Source organism: Xiphophorus couchianus, chromosome 5, assembly GCF_001444195.1.
Source record: "Xiphophorus couchianus chromosome 5, X_couchianus-1.0, whole genome shotgun sequence".
Taxonomy (NCBI): domain Eukaryota; kingdom Metazoa; phylum Chordata; class Actinopteri; order Cyprinodontiformes; family Poeciliidae; genus Xiphophorus; species Xiphophorus couchianus.
Genome location: NC_040232.1, coordinates 17,965,549 through 17,983,602, shown reverse-complemented (window position 1 = coordinate 17,983,602; position 18,054 = coordinate 17,965,549). Strand labels below are relative to the sequence as shown.

Here is an 18,054-nt window from a genome sequence, read left to right as displayed (position 1 = left end):
AACAGTAATAATAAAGAGAGTAGAGGTAATACTAGACATGTACCAAGAGAGATTTGTTACGTTTAAGATTTATTGACTGATTTCCAGAAGGACCTGCTGACTTTTCTCTTTAAGAACTTTATTTGAAGAACAGGACAGCGGTGATGTGTCTCTGTTTGAGAGAGCTGGTGCTGAATAAAGTGATTCTGCTAATTAAAAATATGTATGCGTTTGGATCACCTTATATAAATGTATAAGTGTCAGGAGAAGGGTACAGAAAAATACAGATAGTTGGAAAAACGAATGAACAGATGGATAGCTAGCTAGATAAATAGCTAGAAAACTAGCTAGCATGATAGCTAGCTATCTATCTAGGTAGCTAGATAGATAGATAGATAGATAGATAGATAGATAGATAGATAGTCCTAATTCAGATTGGTCATCACGTTAAGTGACAGAGTAAACAAAACATATAATCTCAATAACTGTTTGTCTTGTGATATGTTTTTATAGTCAAACTTGGCACCGCTTCAGCTAAAAATCAATTGTATCACTCAGACCTTGAAAATATTAGACAACTGAAAACCAAAGCTCCAGGTTGAAAATGGTTAAATTCATAGCAACTATCTTCAAAACAATCTTTGCCAAGACACTGTGGACCAGCAGCTTTGTACTTTTCTGCCAATTGTTCACCTTGAGTTTTTATTTCATTTCAGAGGTAACCCATAGCAACATCATCAATAATTTGGGACTCAGTAGATTTCCGCTTCCTTCATCCTTCAAAGACCTGGAGGCTTTCCTTTCAGAAGAATAGTACAATATTGCTCGACACTCAGCTGCTGCTGAAACACAAACACATTGTGCTCAACACGACAGAGTTTTAATATTTTTGCTCTTTATTGCTGTGCTTCATTGGGACATTCACGTTTGCCTGCGTGGCATTGCATCCACCTTGAAAATGTCGATAGGACATAAATCTGTGCATGTTCATAATTCTGCAACCATCTAATTAGAAATGATCCATAATAGCCTATTAGAGCAGGAGCATTCAACTCTAATTGTGTTAGTCATAAGCTATCAAAGCTGTTCTTGAAAGGAGATGTTGGCTCCCACTCATTTCTCTTTCATCAACCATAACCTTTGATACACAACACAGTCAATGTCAAAATGTATCACAGCAAGCAGGAGTTAGCATTAAAATGAGGCAGCACTGAAACAATGTGTATTACTGCCTATTAAGAGACAAGTGGTGAGCTAGCAAAACTTTTTTTTAGGAGGACATAACATTAAAACTTTTTTATGTTATGTTTTACCTAAAATGCAATAAGCTTCGATCTTTAACTTCGTTTTCTTTTATCCTCAATCTCTCCTGCATTCTAGCAGATGATAAGCAGACACCATTTTTTATATTTCTTCAGGCCAGTTAAATTGTTTAAAAGTAAAATTGCAAAATTGTGACCATAAAATGATCTTTAAAAAAGTTTTGAAGTTTGAATTGCATTTTATGGTTTGCCTATTTGCAACTAAGGCAAAGTAGATTTTCTTTTGAATCCTAGTGTTACATCTTAATTCCTGCTTCACATCCTTTTAATAAGGAGTTTGGAAAAAAATTAATTAAAAACATATATTTGCATGAACACTCGCAAACAGTACCAGCTTTTACAGAAAATTGGAGTTGCATGAAAGAATCAAGGAAACACACCAGGGATGTTTTTGATGAGAGAATAATATTATAACATAATGCAAAGGTCAAGAAAGACGATTTTACATACTGCCCCTTTAAAAGCCCTCAAATTCACTCGCTCCAAGTTTTAGTAGTTGCAATATTTCCTTGTGAACTCCCTAATCTTTCTTAGTTTTCTACTTTTTTACAGTTGGGATTTTGACTCAGCCATGACAAGACTTAAATATTAATAAATATTACAATAAATATTACTTCCAGTCAAAAGAAATAGGTTGAAATAAAAATTTCAGGAGTTAATCTACTAGGGCTATAGGTAATTTTTGGCTCAATTGTACAGTACATTTAAGCTCACAGTAAATCAACAGTGATAAAGAACTGGACACAAAGTGGCACTTCACAAAAGACAATTATTCTGCTACAGGGTTGAAATATATGCACATGGAAGCTTGTTTTTATGTCCTCCCATGTTAAAGACATGTCTGTAATTATAGTAATGAGGTGATCCTAATTTAACAGCCATAAAGCAGAACCCAAACAATTATTTTACTAGTTTGTGTTCAGAGACTTAGTTCATGCTGTTTATTTTTCTTAATGGAGACTTAATTTATTTCATAATGTTGACAATTCCAAATTATGTGATTGAAATGTTCACATCAGCAGTTGGCCAACTGTCTACACCATGAATGGTTTCTTACTAGGTCCTATAACTATAATAAATCTTTCCAACAGCTTCTTAATAAAAGCTTTGATTTCACACTCATTCACACATTAAGCAAAAACATCAAAGATACTGACGGTGTGACAGCAACAAATAAGGAAAGAAACTCACCCATACAAATGATGCTGCTTTCAGTGGCTCTCAGCTAGTAAGCTGTTAGTCGAAGTCATAAACTGCATGATATTACTATTCCCCCGAAGAAACATTGGATGATGATAAAAAATTTTTTGTTATCTTGGACTTATTGTTCTGCCGCTGCCCTCGCTTTCCAGTGAGTATCGGTAAACAAAGTATTTTTGTTGCTCCTATTTTCATTTCTGTACATGTGTCAGCTTGTGGTTTATAGGGACCCCGGTGCAGAGAACGACTGTGGTAAAACCGAGTTCATTAATAATGAAATAAGGAAACTCTCAGGGGAAAATCACAGGGGCAGCAGGTCATCGAACACAGAAAGAATCAGGGCAGAATCCGGGATGAAACAAACAAAAACCTGTAGCTAAAATACCGAGTCAACAGTGGAAAATGATTAACCAAGTGAACTAATTAGAGAAAATGTGGCAGAAGGAAAGCAGAAAAATTGGAGGAGGGAAACTAATTACCACAAAGGGAGCTGATCTAAGACTCAAAATTAACTACAAACCAAACAGAAAGAGACTAACATAGATCTAAAATAAATAAATCCAAATGCACCAAGAACAGAAATAAATGAATAAATGAAGAAACTATAAACAACAGAGTGAACTAATATGGCAAAGCCCTGCTGATAATAACGAACACGGAGAAATAATCTGAATATGGCAAGACTTAGAACAAAAAAGTCACAAAAACACAACCAACTGAGGATCATGACAGCGTGTGCCTTCATTTTGACAATCACTGACAAATAGGCAGAAATGAAACTTGTATATAAAGACACAGGTAGCTTTAAATTCTGCCTATAAATGTTTGCAGTAAAGAAAACCTTATACTTTCTGTGAGGACTTGTTAAAAATACGAATCATTTCTTTCTAGTTCATTTTGCGTTCTTCAATCAGTGTTTGATTCATCTTGCAGACACTACATGTTCCAGACAACATTGCCAGCAGTAAAACTAATAAAAAGTTTCTATAATCATCATTTATATGACCTTAAGTGTTTGTATCTATGATGGATATCTCTTGTTATGTTAACATAAAACGCCCTTCAGCTGCTCTCGACACATTTTCACTCTCTGCTTTTTTCTCTCTCTAATACAGACCCTGGGTCAGTTTCTTGTTATGTCGGCTTTCTTCCCATTACAGCTCTATTAGGTTGTTCCTTTATTGACCATTCTGCTTGTTGTCCAGAACTGTCTTACTGTAAGATGATAACAGCTCTCCATCTTCCCATTCCTTCTTCTCTTCCTTTGTCTGTCTCTTTGGCACTATGTTAGCTTACTTGCCAATCCTTAACCCCTCTGTTAAATAGTAAAGAAAAACCCAAAAAACCTGGGTTGTTTTTCAACACAAATTGCTTTTGTTGTGTAACTATGAGGCTTAAGCTTGGCATGGCAATACAATGGCAGGTAAATTTCTCCTGCATTGTGATGGTATAATGTGTTTGCTACTGTCTGGTGAAGATCTCTGTCTGTAGTCACTTTCTTTGCACCATTCTCTGTTTTCTATTATCGGATCAACATGTCCTGTTTCTGTCAGCTCAGCAATATTAGGAGCGGTCAGTCAATCGACCACCTAGCAAGTGAGGGGTTTCACAGAAGCTCGGCTCAGTGCGTCTTGTGCATAAAAACAATAACCGAAAACCACGTGACCGGACATCAGCTGTTTAACTTCAGTCTGACCATTCGCAGAGCTAATATCGGCTCTCATTGGCATACAATCGTGATGAAATTTCAGAATTTTACCACCTGCTGAACTCGACACTCGGCCCGGGTCAAACTATGTTGACAGAGGTCTGTTTGACCTGTTGTGTGATTGGTCAGAAGTTTGTTTCTGTGTTTTTACTGCTGAAATTAATTCGCTTCCACCATCCAATTTTGTATTTGCAGGAGTCATAAATACTTTTGAGGAACTTTTGGACTGAATTTTTCCAAGATTATATTTTGGTCTTGTGAATTTAAATTGTACTTCAGCCCATATTTTCTGTTAACTTTAATTGTTGTAGTTTTGAACTTGCCGACATCTGTCTTTATTTGGTATAACGGGAATCACGTTTTTCATTTTGATCTTTTTTTTTTATTTTTAAAGAGATGCTACTACTCTGGATTACTAACTGAGTTTTATAAATGAGGCGTTGCTGCTGCATCTGTGTAGTTACAGCCTATTGAAACACAGTTTTAATCCCAGTCACAGCTGTCTCTCCTCTTTTCTTCCCTCCAGTTGCTTAAAACAATACAGCTATTCCTGTGAATTGAGTTTGTAGTGAATTTGTTATAAAGTGAAGTCACTGTGACAAAATAATCAGTGGTATTCTTGCCAAAAATCCTGGCTTTAATTTTCATGATTGCAACCTGACTGCCACTCTAAGTTGCTTTGGTCAACAGGGCAGCAGTGGAAGGAGCAGAACCCTCTTTGTCCTCTTTGGACAGCCAGTTTTGAAGCAACTCCAGGCAAAATAAGCTCCAGGTCTTATTTCTTGAAAGTTTCAGACGTTTTATGCTCCAACACCCATGATTCATAATAAAAGACCTCTAGCAATCTTTTGTATAGTCAATGAAAAGTAATATAATTTTTTAAATATCGGGTGTATTGGAAATGTGAAACATCCAAACACATGCAGGACAGTGAATGCTTCCACATGTGTGGATGACAATTAGGACACTAAAACAGCAACAGGATGAAGACTTTACTCTAAATTCAACATGGTCTTTAAGAGTATTTATTTAAATTTGGAATCAAGACATGATTTGTTGGTCTGTAAGCAACTGTGACATGAGGTTAGATTTACACTGATGTGTTCTTTGCAACTGAGCCTCCTCCCTGAAGGAGGGGAATTTGACTTATTTTGTTACTGTCCACTTTTCTTTTTTTTTTTACGTTTAGTAGCTCCCAGCGTTCTTAATTCAAAGTCATCATTGTGTGTCAACCTGCAAAAATAAAAACCTACAAAAAAACCTAGAAACAAATAAAAACATTAAAACTCAACATACTGAGCATGCAGTAACACATTTGGACAGTCTCAAGGATTTCTGCACTGTCACTGTAAAGTTTAAGACTTAAGGTCTTTTAAATATTCTGCTCTGAGTGGAAGTATTATCTCATGTCCAATCTGAGGTTAACTTCCAACTCACTTAACCCGGAGGTACTTCAGAGGTATTTGGTAAACAGTTGCTCTTGCAGGACTTCACACACAGAGTATCATCTGACTGGCAACTGACTGTTTTTGCGCATTTTCAACAGTATTTTGGGACCAAAAGGCCTTGAAGATTGACAGTTTAGCTCTTTTTGTCCTTAAACAAAGCTGTCCCATTAGGATAGATTTTAAATTTCATGTATTCCACTAAATGATCTGTACTTTGTCTCCTCTCTTCTTATGCTAGGTTGTGGATGCTGCACTGGAGAATCTGAAGATAAAGAGCCTCGGTCTCTGAAGACCCCTCAAAGGTCCATCTATGTGTGTTTGTGTGAATTGTAACTTTTAAAAGCGCAGCTGTTTTAGTCTGAGCCAAGAAGAAATAGAGATCAGCTGTATCTTCTTTATGCACTCACCCCATATTTAAGCTAGATATGGGTCAGAGTGACTCTTTTTATATTCTGTTCTCATTATAATTTTGGGTCACTCAGCCTTTTTGCACTGGGAGCTCCAGAAATAAATCAGAAAAGTCCCCGATCTGCCACAGAGAGCTGGTCATTTGTTAATATCTGTAAGGAAGGATGGTTTTATGCTTTATGTGCAACGGTACAGAAAGGTATGACAGATGCACATGGGACCACTTTGCTGCACAAACATTAAAGGCTGCATCGTGCACGTGCTCTCTGTACCTCTCTTTAAATGCGTCAGACTTGGCCGTGCGCGCTGCTGTGCCAGGCTGGTCCCAGAGAGGGAAGCGGAAAAGAGAGATGGGAGGGAAGGGGTCAGAATCTGCAGGAGTGGTGTCCAGGAATAGAAGCGGTCAGATGGGGCAGCATTGATCAGCAGGAAGGGTCATCGGATCAGCTGATGGAGACTGCAGGTGGCTCTGCACACATCTACAAGCCCTGGGTGAAACGCTGTGCTGCTGCTACAGAGGGAGATGATCGTGTTACACCTGATGAAGATATGCAGCTTTGTGCCGCACTCGATAAAACAGTGTTAGTTGAATTTGATCACAGATTAGGACAAAGTGAAACATGAGTTATGCAAACTTAATAACAAGCATCAGTCTACAGCTTTGATGCATACATTTTAAAACAAACAGTTTTAACTAAGCAGACCACAGAAAACCTCAACACTGTTTGTTTTTTCTTATGTTGTAAATTTCACCTTTCTGTACGGTCTCTTAGTTTCCTTTTTATTATTATTATTATTATTAATATTAATATTGCTATCTTTACATTTCTGTCTGCTTCTATTTGTCACTTTGCAACTGATACACCTGAGTTTCCCTGGAACATTAAAGCATATTTCTATTCTATCCTTTGTAATAGACATTTTAGTCATTTTCATTCTTGTATTAATTTGCTTTTTAGGCAATTTTATCGTCAGTTTTAATAGATTTTTTTCTGGGATTTTTTCGTGTCGTGAAGGTTCCCTTTTTTTGCCACAGTATTTTGTTGGAACACACAAATCGCTAGAAAACAAAGGCAATCTTAATTGTCTTACCTTTATTTTGCTCTGTGGACTTATTTATCTTCATTTAAGTCCCAAGCCACTGACTGTGACTCTGTTAAAGACATGAACATTTATCAGTCCCTTCTTGCTCCCAGCCTGAATGAGCTTGAGCTGTATTTCAAAGAAGAGCAAAAAGTGAGACCTACTCTAAAACCCTTGTTGAGGCACTTAGAGCTTTAATTAGAAAGATCTACATACAGTATTTACTCAGGGACTACAAATACAGACTTTTCAAATGATCTGTCCTTTTCTTTGGCTTTCACAATTATGCACTCCTTTGCGTTGATTTGTTACATGGAGTCCTTGTGAAATGTCATAAAACTTGTTGCTATGACAAAATGTGGAGGGATTAAGAGTGAGGAACATTTTTGAAAGATGACGTATACTGAGAATATTTCTTCATAATCATAATCCTAAACTGCCACATTATCTCATGTTGAAAGGATAAGGATTATTTTTACGTACTTGAAAAAATACTTGTTGATAGAGAGAAAACCATCTACAATACTAACCAACAGACTGGACTTAAGTGACAAATCTGTTTAATTTGCTAACAAAAATAATTTCGGTTTATCCTTTAATGATCTCTCAGTTTCCTATGACCATTAATCCAGAACACTTTACCCTTCTTTGAAAGATGGAAACATAAACTGCATTTGGACTTAAACCGCCTTTTTCAGGGAGTAACAACCTATTTAAGGGTCCCTTCATCAATCCCCTTCAAATCCAACAGAGATACCAGATGCTAAATAAATCTAGCAAGATGATCATTTATCTCTTAAGACATGTGAGACAGAAAGACACTTCTTAAGATTCTGGGGATGTTTTTGATGAGTTTTGCGCTTCTGAAAAGTTGTTGATTTGCATAGGTATGTCCACAGTTTAATTTCAGCCTTTCTCTTCCAGTCCTCCTGAGTTTAATCTCTGCCATAGTTTTGTAAAAGGATTGTGTAACTTAATCAACATGGGAGAGAGCTGCCGCGGAGGCCCGAGAGCAGCAATCTTGGCAACAAGGCAGCGTATCAAAGTAATAAATTGTTTATCTCTGATTAATTCACAGAGGTTGTGTCCTTAGGCTCATTTTGTTGCTTTTTGTTTGTGTAAATCAACAGAGCAATCAGAAGGGGCATTTTTAGTCTGAGAATGACTTAAATTAGCCTAATCTATCCTGCTTCTTTGACTATAAAGACAATTCTAAAGAGTTGGGGCTGAAATAATCTTTTTATGATAACGAGGAGTTGTCTTGCAATCAGAAAGCTGTGTGTGTGTGACGGTGAGGTGGAGATGCCTACTGTATGCATATCAGAGTCAGCTTTACTCACCAAGTTGCACATAAACAAGGAATTCACCTTCGGTTCCACTTTGCTTTAACGAAGCAAAATATGAAACATGAAAGCTTTGTCTTTTTGTAAATATATGTGTGTGTAGTCCTTTTACAAAAGAGGTATTGATCATGCATGATATTGATCTGGCCACTCTGAATATTTAAGTATCCATCAGATAAGTGTCCATCAGATAAACAGCCTGGGAAACAAAACTATATTTGTGGTGGCTCATTTTCACCAAGAGTGCTCTGTTTAGAGGGAAGTCTAAACAGTTTGTGTTCAGGATGTGTGGTGTCTGCAGAGACATTAGCTAAGATAAGATAAAAACTTTACTGTCCAGAGAGATTCAAATTTAGTTTACATCATGTGGCAGATATCACACAACAACATAAACATTCATCACAGTAATTTATGTCTTGTTTTGTGGATGATCCAGTCCAAACAGTGATGGATGAATACAGGACAGACTGAATAATGGCTTCTACAGACCCTTCTGTAGCAGGTGCAGATATTAAATTTCATAGTTTCCAGCTGCCGTTGCTCTTAGGATCTCAGCATTGTTCACAACTCATGAAAGATAAGAATTAGCTAGGCTTGATGCTGTTGGTTTACCGCTTCAGGAGTCTATTGGGTTCGGGATGCTGCTCTGTCAGGAGCTGACACTCTGAGAGACAGTCTGACAGCTTTTTACTCTGAAGCAGTTCTCTGTTTGCGCTGCAGTTTTCCCGCCTGCAATCACTCCGTCTTCTCCACCATCTTGCCTCGTACCCTCTGTGGTTTGGAGGCTCAGAGCTGTTGAAACGTAGCTGGTTAGCTTTTCCTTTCTGCTGTGTAGAACTTGAGGTCCCTGACGGAGGCCAGTGATCCTGGTGCTCCCTGACAGCTCCAACACTTTTTCTTTTTTTGTCTGTCTTCTTGTTTAGTAGTTGAAAGTTTTCCCTCAGCTTTGAAATCCACCTTCTTCCACGAAATTAACTGTTTTGTTGCAAAAAGAACATCAAGTGTCGGATCCATTCCAGATTTCTGTAAAATGTAAAATGGACCAAAGATTTCTGCAAATATTTACATGCGGAGCATAAAACATGAACAGACAAGTATTGTGGCATTGCTGCAAGTTGACCAGGAACACAAGCGCTGAGGTGACGGCTGGATAAGAAATAACAACTAAAGGTGCTGCTGCAGGTTGACCATCAGATCCAGTAACAAGAAGCCATGAAGGCAGGAAACAAACTTGCCACAGCGCAGAGGAAAACACACAGGAACAGTTTGAAAATCTAGGCGAGAAGAAAGGAAATGTGGAGGTATATGTACAGAGGAAAGGGAAAGACAAACACATCAGAAGTTTGTTGGCTATTGAGCGTTACAGCTGGACTCAAAATCTAAGAGGAGTAAAATGAACCAAAAACATTTGTGAGAGAAAACTGAATATAAATAGAAACTGTTAAACACAACGCATGAAAATAAGATCCTCAAAATATAAAGTATTTTTGATCAAATAGTAATTTTTTTTATCTTCATTTGCTACAATTAGGTGCATAATAACAGCAAAATGCACAGTTAGCCTGTAAACATTAAGTAAGTTTAATGTTCCTATCTCAGCCACTCTCACTGGTTGCAAAACCTGCCATATAATTTAATAATTCAGTAAATTTTAGCTGAAACATGAATCACAACTTTCCATTTACCTTTTAAACACTGTGTCACTAAACAATGTTAGAAGATTTTGGAAGAATGTAGAACATGCTTTTATATTTTCCAGATTCCAGATGTGGAAGGAATAAAGTTAAGTACAGAAAAAAGTTTGGTTTTCCAGATTTGCAGATCTACTGAACTATATGTTGTTTTATAGCTTGTCTAATTAATCGGATCTTAGATTAGTGAAAAGCAAAAAAACAAAAAAAAAAACTGTATATCAATAAACTCTTGAATGAATATGGATTATTAAATTCAAAAGGAAATAGTTTATCTTTCTACATTTTGTGTTTTGTCTCAGAATAGGTCAGTGATTCTGTTTTTAAAAACGGATGGGCACAACAGCGCCTTTGAATGGCATTATTACGGTGGATCAGATGGGCTTTCACAGAAATCCATTATTTGTCTGGACTGGGGGTGTCTCCCACTGGAGCTTTTAGTTTTCTTTAAAGAGATCAGTGTGTTTCGTTTGGTAGTCGGCTGGTTGCACTGATTTGAAACCTCAAAATTGTAGTCTGGACCCAACAGGTGAACACTGGTTGAAAATTAAGGATTTAAGAAAAATTTTGCCTCAGTTACTTGGTAGTAAGCAGGACAACCTGGTATCCCTTGGGGATAACATAACGTAGCATAAATTTCTACGAGGGTAAACTGTTGTGAAGGGGGTAAAGAAGAGTTCCAGAAAATACCCTGGCTCCCGGAAAAGGTTGCTAAAGTGAAAATATGCTTCAAATGAAACCTGAGGTGAACTTCTTGATATTTACATCCAAATGATGAAAAGAAAGAAGCTATCATTCCCATGAATAAACTAATTTTAAAAAGCTCATTAGAAAAAGAATTTGCAAGAAGAGAAAACATAAAAGTCTCGGAGTTGACAGATCATAACTGCAGCAGATGAAAACAAAAGACGGGAAGTGAGACCCAGGTGAAGGCCACTGTGTCCTGTTCAGCTAGAAAGAACGTTTTATTTCTCTATTGACTGGAACTGAAATGATCCAGTCAATGAATGTCTGCAGACTTACCCTCAGCAAAGTGAGCTCAACTTACAGAGAAGACCGGAAATGTAGACAAGAATCTACCATGGACTGCAGTGTGTTGTTTACTCTTGTTTTTGCCAAAAAAGAAATATGTATATAGATTTTTTTTTTCCATGTTAAGCAGAAGAAGTATTGGCATTCCCAGTGGAAGTACATTTGCCAATTGGACAGAACTTTTTTTACCTCCCCTAACTGTGTGGCAAGAAATTAACAATTTCCAAGCCTCGTGCACAGTGGCTTCTATATCATCTTATGTTTAAACTTTAAACCCCAATGAAACACATGGAAATCACTGATAATTCATATAAAGTTCTTTAACACTTATTATTAGTGTTTTAAGGGTGCAGTTATTCAGCTGCTGTCATTCTTTACCATCAGGAAATCCACAAAAAGCAGTTAACAGCCTCCAGCTGATCCAAAATACTGCAGCAAGAGTTCTGGTGGAAACTAAAAAGAGAGATCACATTTCTTCGGTTTTAGCTTCCCTTCTTTAGCTTCTTGTTATGTAAAATGATCCTTCTCACATATAAAGATCTTCATAAGAAAGCTGTATCAGACACCAGAGATCTGATTGTTCCATATGCTCCTAACGGAGCATTTTGCTCTCAGACTGCAGGTTTACTGCTGGTTCCCAGGTTTTTAAAAAGCAGACTGGGATTTAGATCATTCAGTTCTTGTGAAATCAAGCGAGAGGCAGACATGCCATCTACTTTTAAGACAATGTCTAAAACTTTACTTTTTGATAAAGCTTATAGTTAGGCTGGCTTAGGTTATCGTGAGCTATTTCTGTAGTTATGCTGTCACAGGCTTAGGCTACCGGAGGACAAACTCTCCACTTTCCCTCAGTCTGCCACATTCGCCCACTACCCTTCAATTTTGCATTATTTGCTCTCATTTCACCTTTTAACTTTATGTTTCTTCTGTTTTCTCCTCTTCGCAGAAGCCACGTCTGGTCTGCCGCTCTGATTAGCCGTGACACTTTCCTGGACGGGGCACATCGGCTTGGTGCTATCTGCTGGGTTTCCTAAGGTTGAAAACTTTTTGATCATTTTGAATGAAGACAAGAAACTGGTGCACTGTTTAATAACTAGGATAAATTGGACTGTATGTATGATGGAAAGGAGTTTGAAGAATATTGAGACTATTGTACTCATTAATATCATATCAGATCTGATGAAACAATAAAAAACAAAATCTTGTTTGATTTATTGATTGCAAACAGCTGCTTGTTTTTACATTTTGCCCCGTCTGTAAAGTGGTTTGAATACTTTTAGGTGCAGCTCCATCTCTACATTTTCTCTGACAATTAGTTTCTTTTAAACGGAAGGAAGATAGCACCTTAACGTCATGTTTTATGTCAGCGGAAAACATGCATGCAGACATGAATACAATGACGACAAAGTTAGCCTGAAGTCTCCTCTGCTGAATGTCCAAGCACATAACATGAGTCCTTTACTTGTTCTTTGGGTTTGATGTATTTTGTAAAAAAAAAAAAAAAAACATTTTGTGGACTATGCAAGTCGACACGCTGTCACAGTTATTCTGTCGTACAGAATCACAGGGAATTAGTACATATTCGTGCTTTTCTCTTTTTGGTGATCCAAAGCAATCTCCAATTCTCTCAAGTGAATGACGTGCAAGAGAGAGAAAAGACAAAGTGCCTTCAGTTCCCATCATCCTGGGGGCTCCATCCGGCTCATTTCTCACCACTTGGTTTAGCCATCAAACAGCGTTTTATGTGGTCCCCAGCTCCTCGTGATCTCAGCGTCTGCAGCCATCAAATATTAGCCGACTGTGTTTCTTACGGGAGCGTCTACGCTACTCCTAAGCCTTGAGGTGGATCTCATCTGGATGGAGATTAAAAAAAGAAACTGAGCGGGGAGAACACACCTCCTGCTTTTGGTGGCTTGCTAATTGACAGCGTGCACTTTGATGCATTTGGGACATTGTGTTCATGCGCAAAACTGCCTCTGTGTGTGTTTCTGTGTGTAGGCTGCAGTTGTTGACCAGCTGATGCATGCATACAGGAATCATACTCTAGTGACTGTTTCATCTACATCTGGCCAGCTGTGTCCTCTCCGTGGCTGTCCCCTGACGGTGTCCTCCTTCACCTCTGCAGAACTGCTGCACTGTTCACTGTGTGCACATGCAAGACAAATATTAGACCCGAAAGGCCCCTGAATGTCGCCATACAATGGAAAGGATGGGATATTTTTCAAATTGGATTTTCTTTCTACTCCTCTAAGAACATAATTAGTGAGCTATGTCTGTCATGAATAAACCAGATGTGATGCAGTTTTTTGTTTTTCATTTTTCTTTCATTTGAAATTATACGTATTTCACATGGAGAAAATTCTGGTCACTTCAAAGAATAGTCCATAAAATTGTCAAAGAAAAAGAACATTGGCTCCAATACGCCAAGGCTCTCGTTGAGTTTCTCCTGCTTTCTTTAACTTCATTGAGTTGTGCCTTCAAAAGCCACAATATTAAAGGGTTAACTGTAACTCTATTGTGAAAATATACATCCCAATTTATTTAGACAAGATTACATTTCTTGGGCACTGAGGCTCACTTTTGGGCTCTGTTGTGAATGAGTCGCTCTTGGAGTCATTTTGGTAGACTGGCCACTTCTGGGAATGGTTCTGTAATTAAGCCAGGTAGTTTGGAGTCATTTTTCACTCAATAAATATAATAATTCTTTTACAACCACAGTCTTGATTTACTCTTGTTTTCTTTGTTATTAAAATTTGATGTCCTGAATCATCAAATCATTTCACAGATATGTGAAATGATTGTCTATTCATGTTCTCACGTTTTCATGAGGGACTTTTTTCTATGACTCTGAAACAAGTTTCCCTTTGTGACTCTGTGGGACACTCACATTAACTCTCTAAGCAGCTAAGGCCTAACCATAAAGTTATCTTGTTGGCATCTCTCAGTTTGCAACAAAATGTTGCCACGGCAGCCTTCAGGTGTTTCATTGTGATCATATCACGGCGCCTCAGCTGTTTTCAGAATATTTATTCTCACTTTACCAGTTTGCATTTTTTTCATCTCCTGTCTCCAGATCGGAATAAACCCCGGTCTTCTCCTTTTGTTTTCATTTTGAAATCTCCTCTCTGTTGGCTTTGTCGCTCCGAGCTCTGCGGCCGCACGCCTTCTGCTCAGCTTTAACTCGCCGCTGAATCATTGCTTCAATTCTTTTCTCTTTTACAGTTTCTCTCCGTCATCTCCGAGCAATCAGTCCCAAGCTACTCATCCAAGACAAAAAGTTACCGCATCTCTCTCTTTCTCTCTTTCGCTTCTTTATGTAATTCCAACTATTTTTTGAAAAATTATATAATATTTTTCCAGCAAAACAATATCTTTGCCAGTGAGCCTTATAGCAGAGCTGAGTCATGTTGAGTCGAACAGTCATCCTGGCTGGCGAGCTGTAATGTGCTGGGTATTATCATTAGGGCATACGTCAAACACTTTGTCTGCGCTGGCAGGGTGGTGAGCTCTCTTGGCTCTCACTGCAGCACCTTGATTTAAGCTTGCAGTCAGCAGTTAACAAAGCTCATTCAGCAGCGGAGATTTTGCACTCCTTTCCCTTATTTGTGCCGTTGTACCCTGTAAATACAACAGATGTCTCATATCCTAGTTACATTTGCAGCCATACAGTTTATCACAACACCTTATGTCGGTTTTGGAGGCTCAAACCAGGCTTGATTTGTGTGTGTGTGTGTGTGTGTGTGTGTGTGTGTGTGTGTGTGTGTGTGTGTGTGTGTGTGTGTGTGTGCTGTCAGATCCAAAGACGGTTGCAGAACAAAGCGTGTTCATTTTAAAATATGTCCAGAGATTTGAAAACCTTTTGTGATTCGTGTTTCGGTATGTTCGCCACTAAACTAGAAAAGACCACCAAACGTACAAAAACTGAAGAGCGTTTTCAGTCATAAATCACTGCTGCATGCAGTGCTTCTTTGAGGTTAAGCCTGAATTTTTCTTTTCATATTGAGCAACTGAAGTCGACTGCTTATGGAGTTTAATATGCATAGGGGATCCTTATCCCGCCGCAGAAGATGTCCCAGTCTTTTTACAGATGGTGTGCTGTTTGCCTCCATAATTTGTTGCTTTTAAATTGAATCTCTCCTTACCTCTGCCAGAGGAATGTTCTCTGTGTCACAGGCTCCAAAACAAATTCAAAGCAAGATGGATCCACCTCCATAGCAGTTGGTGATTTTTTTCTTCTTCTCCCGAATGCAAATTCTGCTGAAAAAGTTTATTTCAACTTCAACTCAGTTTGGTTTTTCTGTCATTACGATGCGTTGCCATTTTATCCCTTCCTACAATGATTTTGCACATGTAAGCAAACCATTTCCTACCAATTCACTTAATAATAATTTTAATGATCTGGATAAACCATCAAATAGACAAGTCACACATTTAATTCAACTACTTTTCTCTAGACTTTAGGTACAAAACTTGACAACCTCATTCTTTGAGTAATACTGATCTAGCTTGATATGTAAAGGTTCAGGGGGTGTGAATACATTTGGAAGGCTCTGTATGTTTTTTGAACCCTTTTCCCAATCTATATGTGAACTCTTCAAAGGAGGAAGCTGAGGGAGGAGCGAACTTCATTTACTGGTACAAAAGACAAGATAAATGTGTTCTTGAAGCAGGGAGGCTGGCAATGAAATAAGAATACACAAAACAAAACTAGATGCCAAATGGGAACAAAAACGAAGCAAAACAGGGACCAAGCCACATGTAATGAAAGAACAAGCATCCAACGAGAAAAAAGCTTCAGGGACTACATAAACTCTGAGGGAGTAAATAACTGAAAACAAAGCCGGTGCAGTGGGAGCACCGAAAATACAACTAACAGCAACAGACCATAAGAAAAAAAAAAACACAACAATGCATAAATTTAGACCACAAAGCAACTGTCCAAGACCCAAATTAATACTTAGTTTGAAATTGTGCAATATAATTCTGAAACAGAATAAGAAAACCCAAAATGAAAAGGTTGTTAGGATCTAAACTGTTTGGGTGACCAAACCGTATGAATCTGCAAACCAGTAGGTGTCACATTCAGACATTACCTGACCAATCTAAAGAAAATTGCCATCTAAAACTATTTACACCTATTGAACTTTTCCAAAAATCATTTTACTTGATTTTTGTAAAATGATTTTTTACAAAGTGGTGCATACTGCAAAGCTGAAAGAAAATGCTAAATGGTTTTATCGTTTTATTTTTAAAATGTTGTGGCTTGGATTTATATGCAGCTTTCTTTTGTCAATACATTATGCAGCTGTGTTTTTCTGCAACTATATTTTTTATCCAGCTGTGCGCATCTGCAAACTAAAGGTTTGATATAGGTCTGGGCTTTGATTGGGCCATTCTGATACACTCATTGTCCTGGTGGATGTAAACCTCCAATCTCAAGTCTTTTGAACCCTTTAAAAATTTCTTCCAGGATTGTGATATATCTGGGTCCATTTGTCTTCCTTTCAGATCTGCACAGTTTTCTTGTCGCTGAAGAATGAACATCATCACACCATAATACTGCCACTACCATGTTTAACAGCAGGATTTGTGAGTTAAAAGTAATCATTAGTAAGTTTTCCTTCACAAATAGTAATTTTGTTTTTCAGCCAAATATGTAGCTTTTAGTCTAATCTGAACAGATCATCTCTTCTGCATGTTTGCTGTGGTGCCATAAGGCCTGTGGAAAACTGTAAACAGAACCTCTTGTGGATTTCTTTCAACACTGACTTTTCCCTCTATATGAAAGCATGTCATACTTTAGTTTTTTCAAGTTTTATTTACTTCACAATTATGACATTTTACATTTTCTTGTAAAACAAATAAAAAATGTGACAAACTTTTCTAATTGTGTTCATTTTATTGCTCTTTTGTATTGCTCTGACATGGATTTTAGACAGGTTGTGTGTGTGCGGGCATGTGTGTGTTGGGGGGGGGGGGGGGGTGGAGAGCTAGCTCTCTGTGTAACTTCATGTTCCCTCACTCCCACTGGGCCACACGAAGGGTCCTTGGCTCCGGCCTCACTGAATGGCAGATTTGGGCCAATTAAACTGAAAAATAGGAGCAGGTAGGTATGCATGGATTCAAACACACATACCTTGACTCTCCTTTATCGCGCCCGGGTCAAGCCTGACAACACCCAGTGGATCCACCCTCCTTCCTGATGTCTACACACACATTAACTGAGTTATTTTCATTCGTTTCACATTTTGCTACAGCAGAGCTGCATGTTCTCTCTCAGCGCACAAATACACACCTCATCTTTATATAACTTAGTGTTAGGCACACAAACATATCCACTGCAGAGGCACCTCCAACTTTCTTTTTTTTTTCCCCCTTCATGCAATTTCTTTCTTCTCCCTCTGGGACAGCTGGTTGATCCTGCACAGATTTCCCTCCAGTGCCTGTCTGCCTGGGAATATTCATATCAAACATTGCTTGGATGCTCTCCTGTCCTGCAGATTCTGACTCTGAATAAGATTTCAATGTCACGGCATTAGTGCATCCATGGCCAAACACCCCTTTTTACTCCAATCGCCCCGGAGATGCAGCAAAGTGGAAGCCCTTGGTGTGTTTTCACAAGCGTTCAAGGTTATTCTCCAAAGCAGTAAAGGGCAGTCATGAGCTGTTTTTTATTTATTTATTTATTTTTATTTTTGCTTTTTGTTTTTGTAATGAACGTCTTCCCAGCCCGCCTGCTGCTGCAACAGCACACACAACCGCAACAGAAATTCTCAATCCTTCGTCGAGGAGCCCGTTCAATTATTCATACTGCTATTGCGGTGCTCTGGCACAGAGAGC

The 18,054-nt window shown here is 38.2% G+C and overlaps 1 protein-coding gene across 3 annotated transcripts in view; it reads left to right on the top strand.

The window, feature by feature from the left end:
• LOC114144051 (endonuclease V) overlaps nucleotides 1–12,428 on the top strand; it is a 54,537-nt gene extending 42,109 nt beyond the window's left edge. Inside the window, exons 9-10 of one of the 3 annotated variants that reach the window (XR_003595388.1) lie at nucleotides 5,896–5,959; nucleotides 12,161–12,428. The gene's annotated coding sequence lies outside the window, so the exon portion shown is untranslated. Of the gene's footprint in view, nucleotides 1–5,895; nucleotides 5,970–12,160 lie in introns of all 3 variants that reach the window. The other 2 variants (XR_003595389.1, XM_028016511.1) reach the window with 2 other exon arrangements.
• The last annotated feature ends 5,626 nt before the right edge of the window (nucleotides 12,429–18,054 follow it).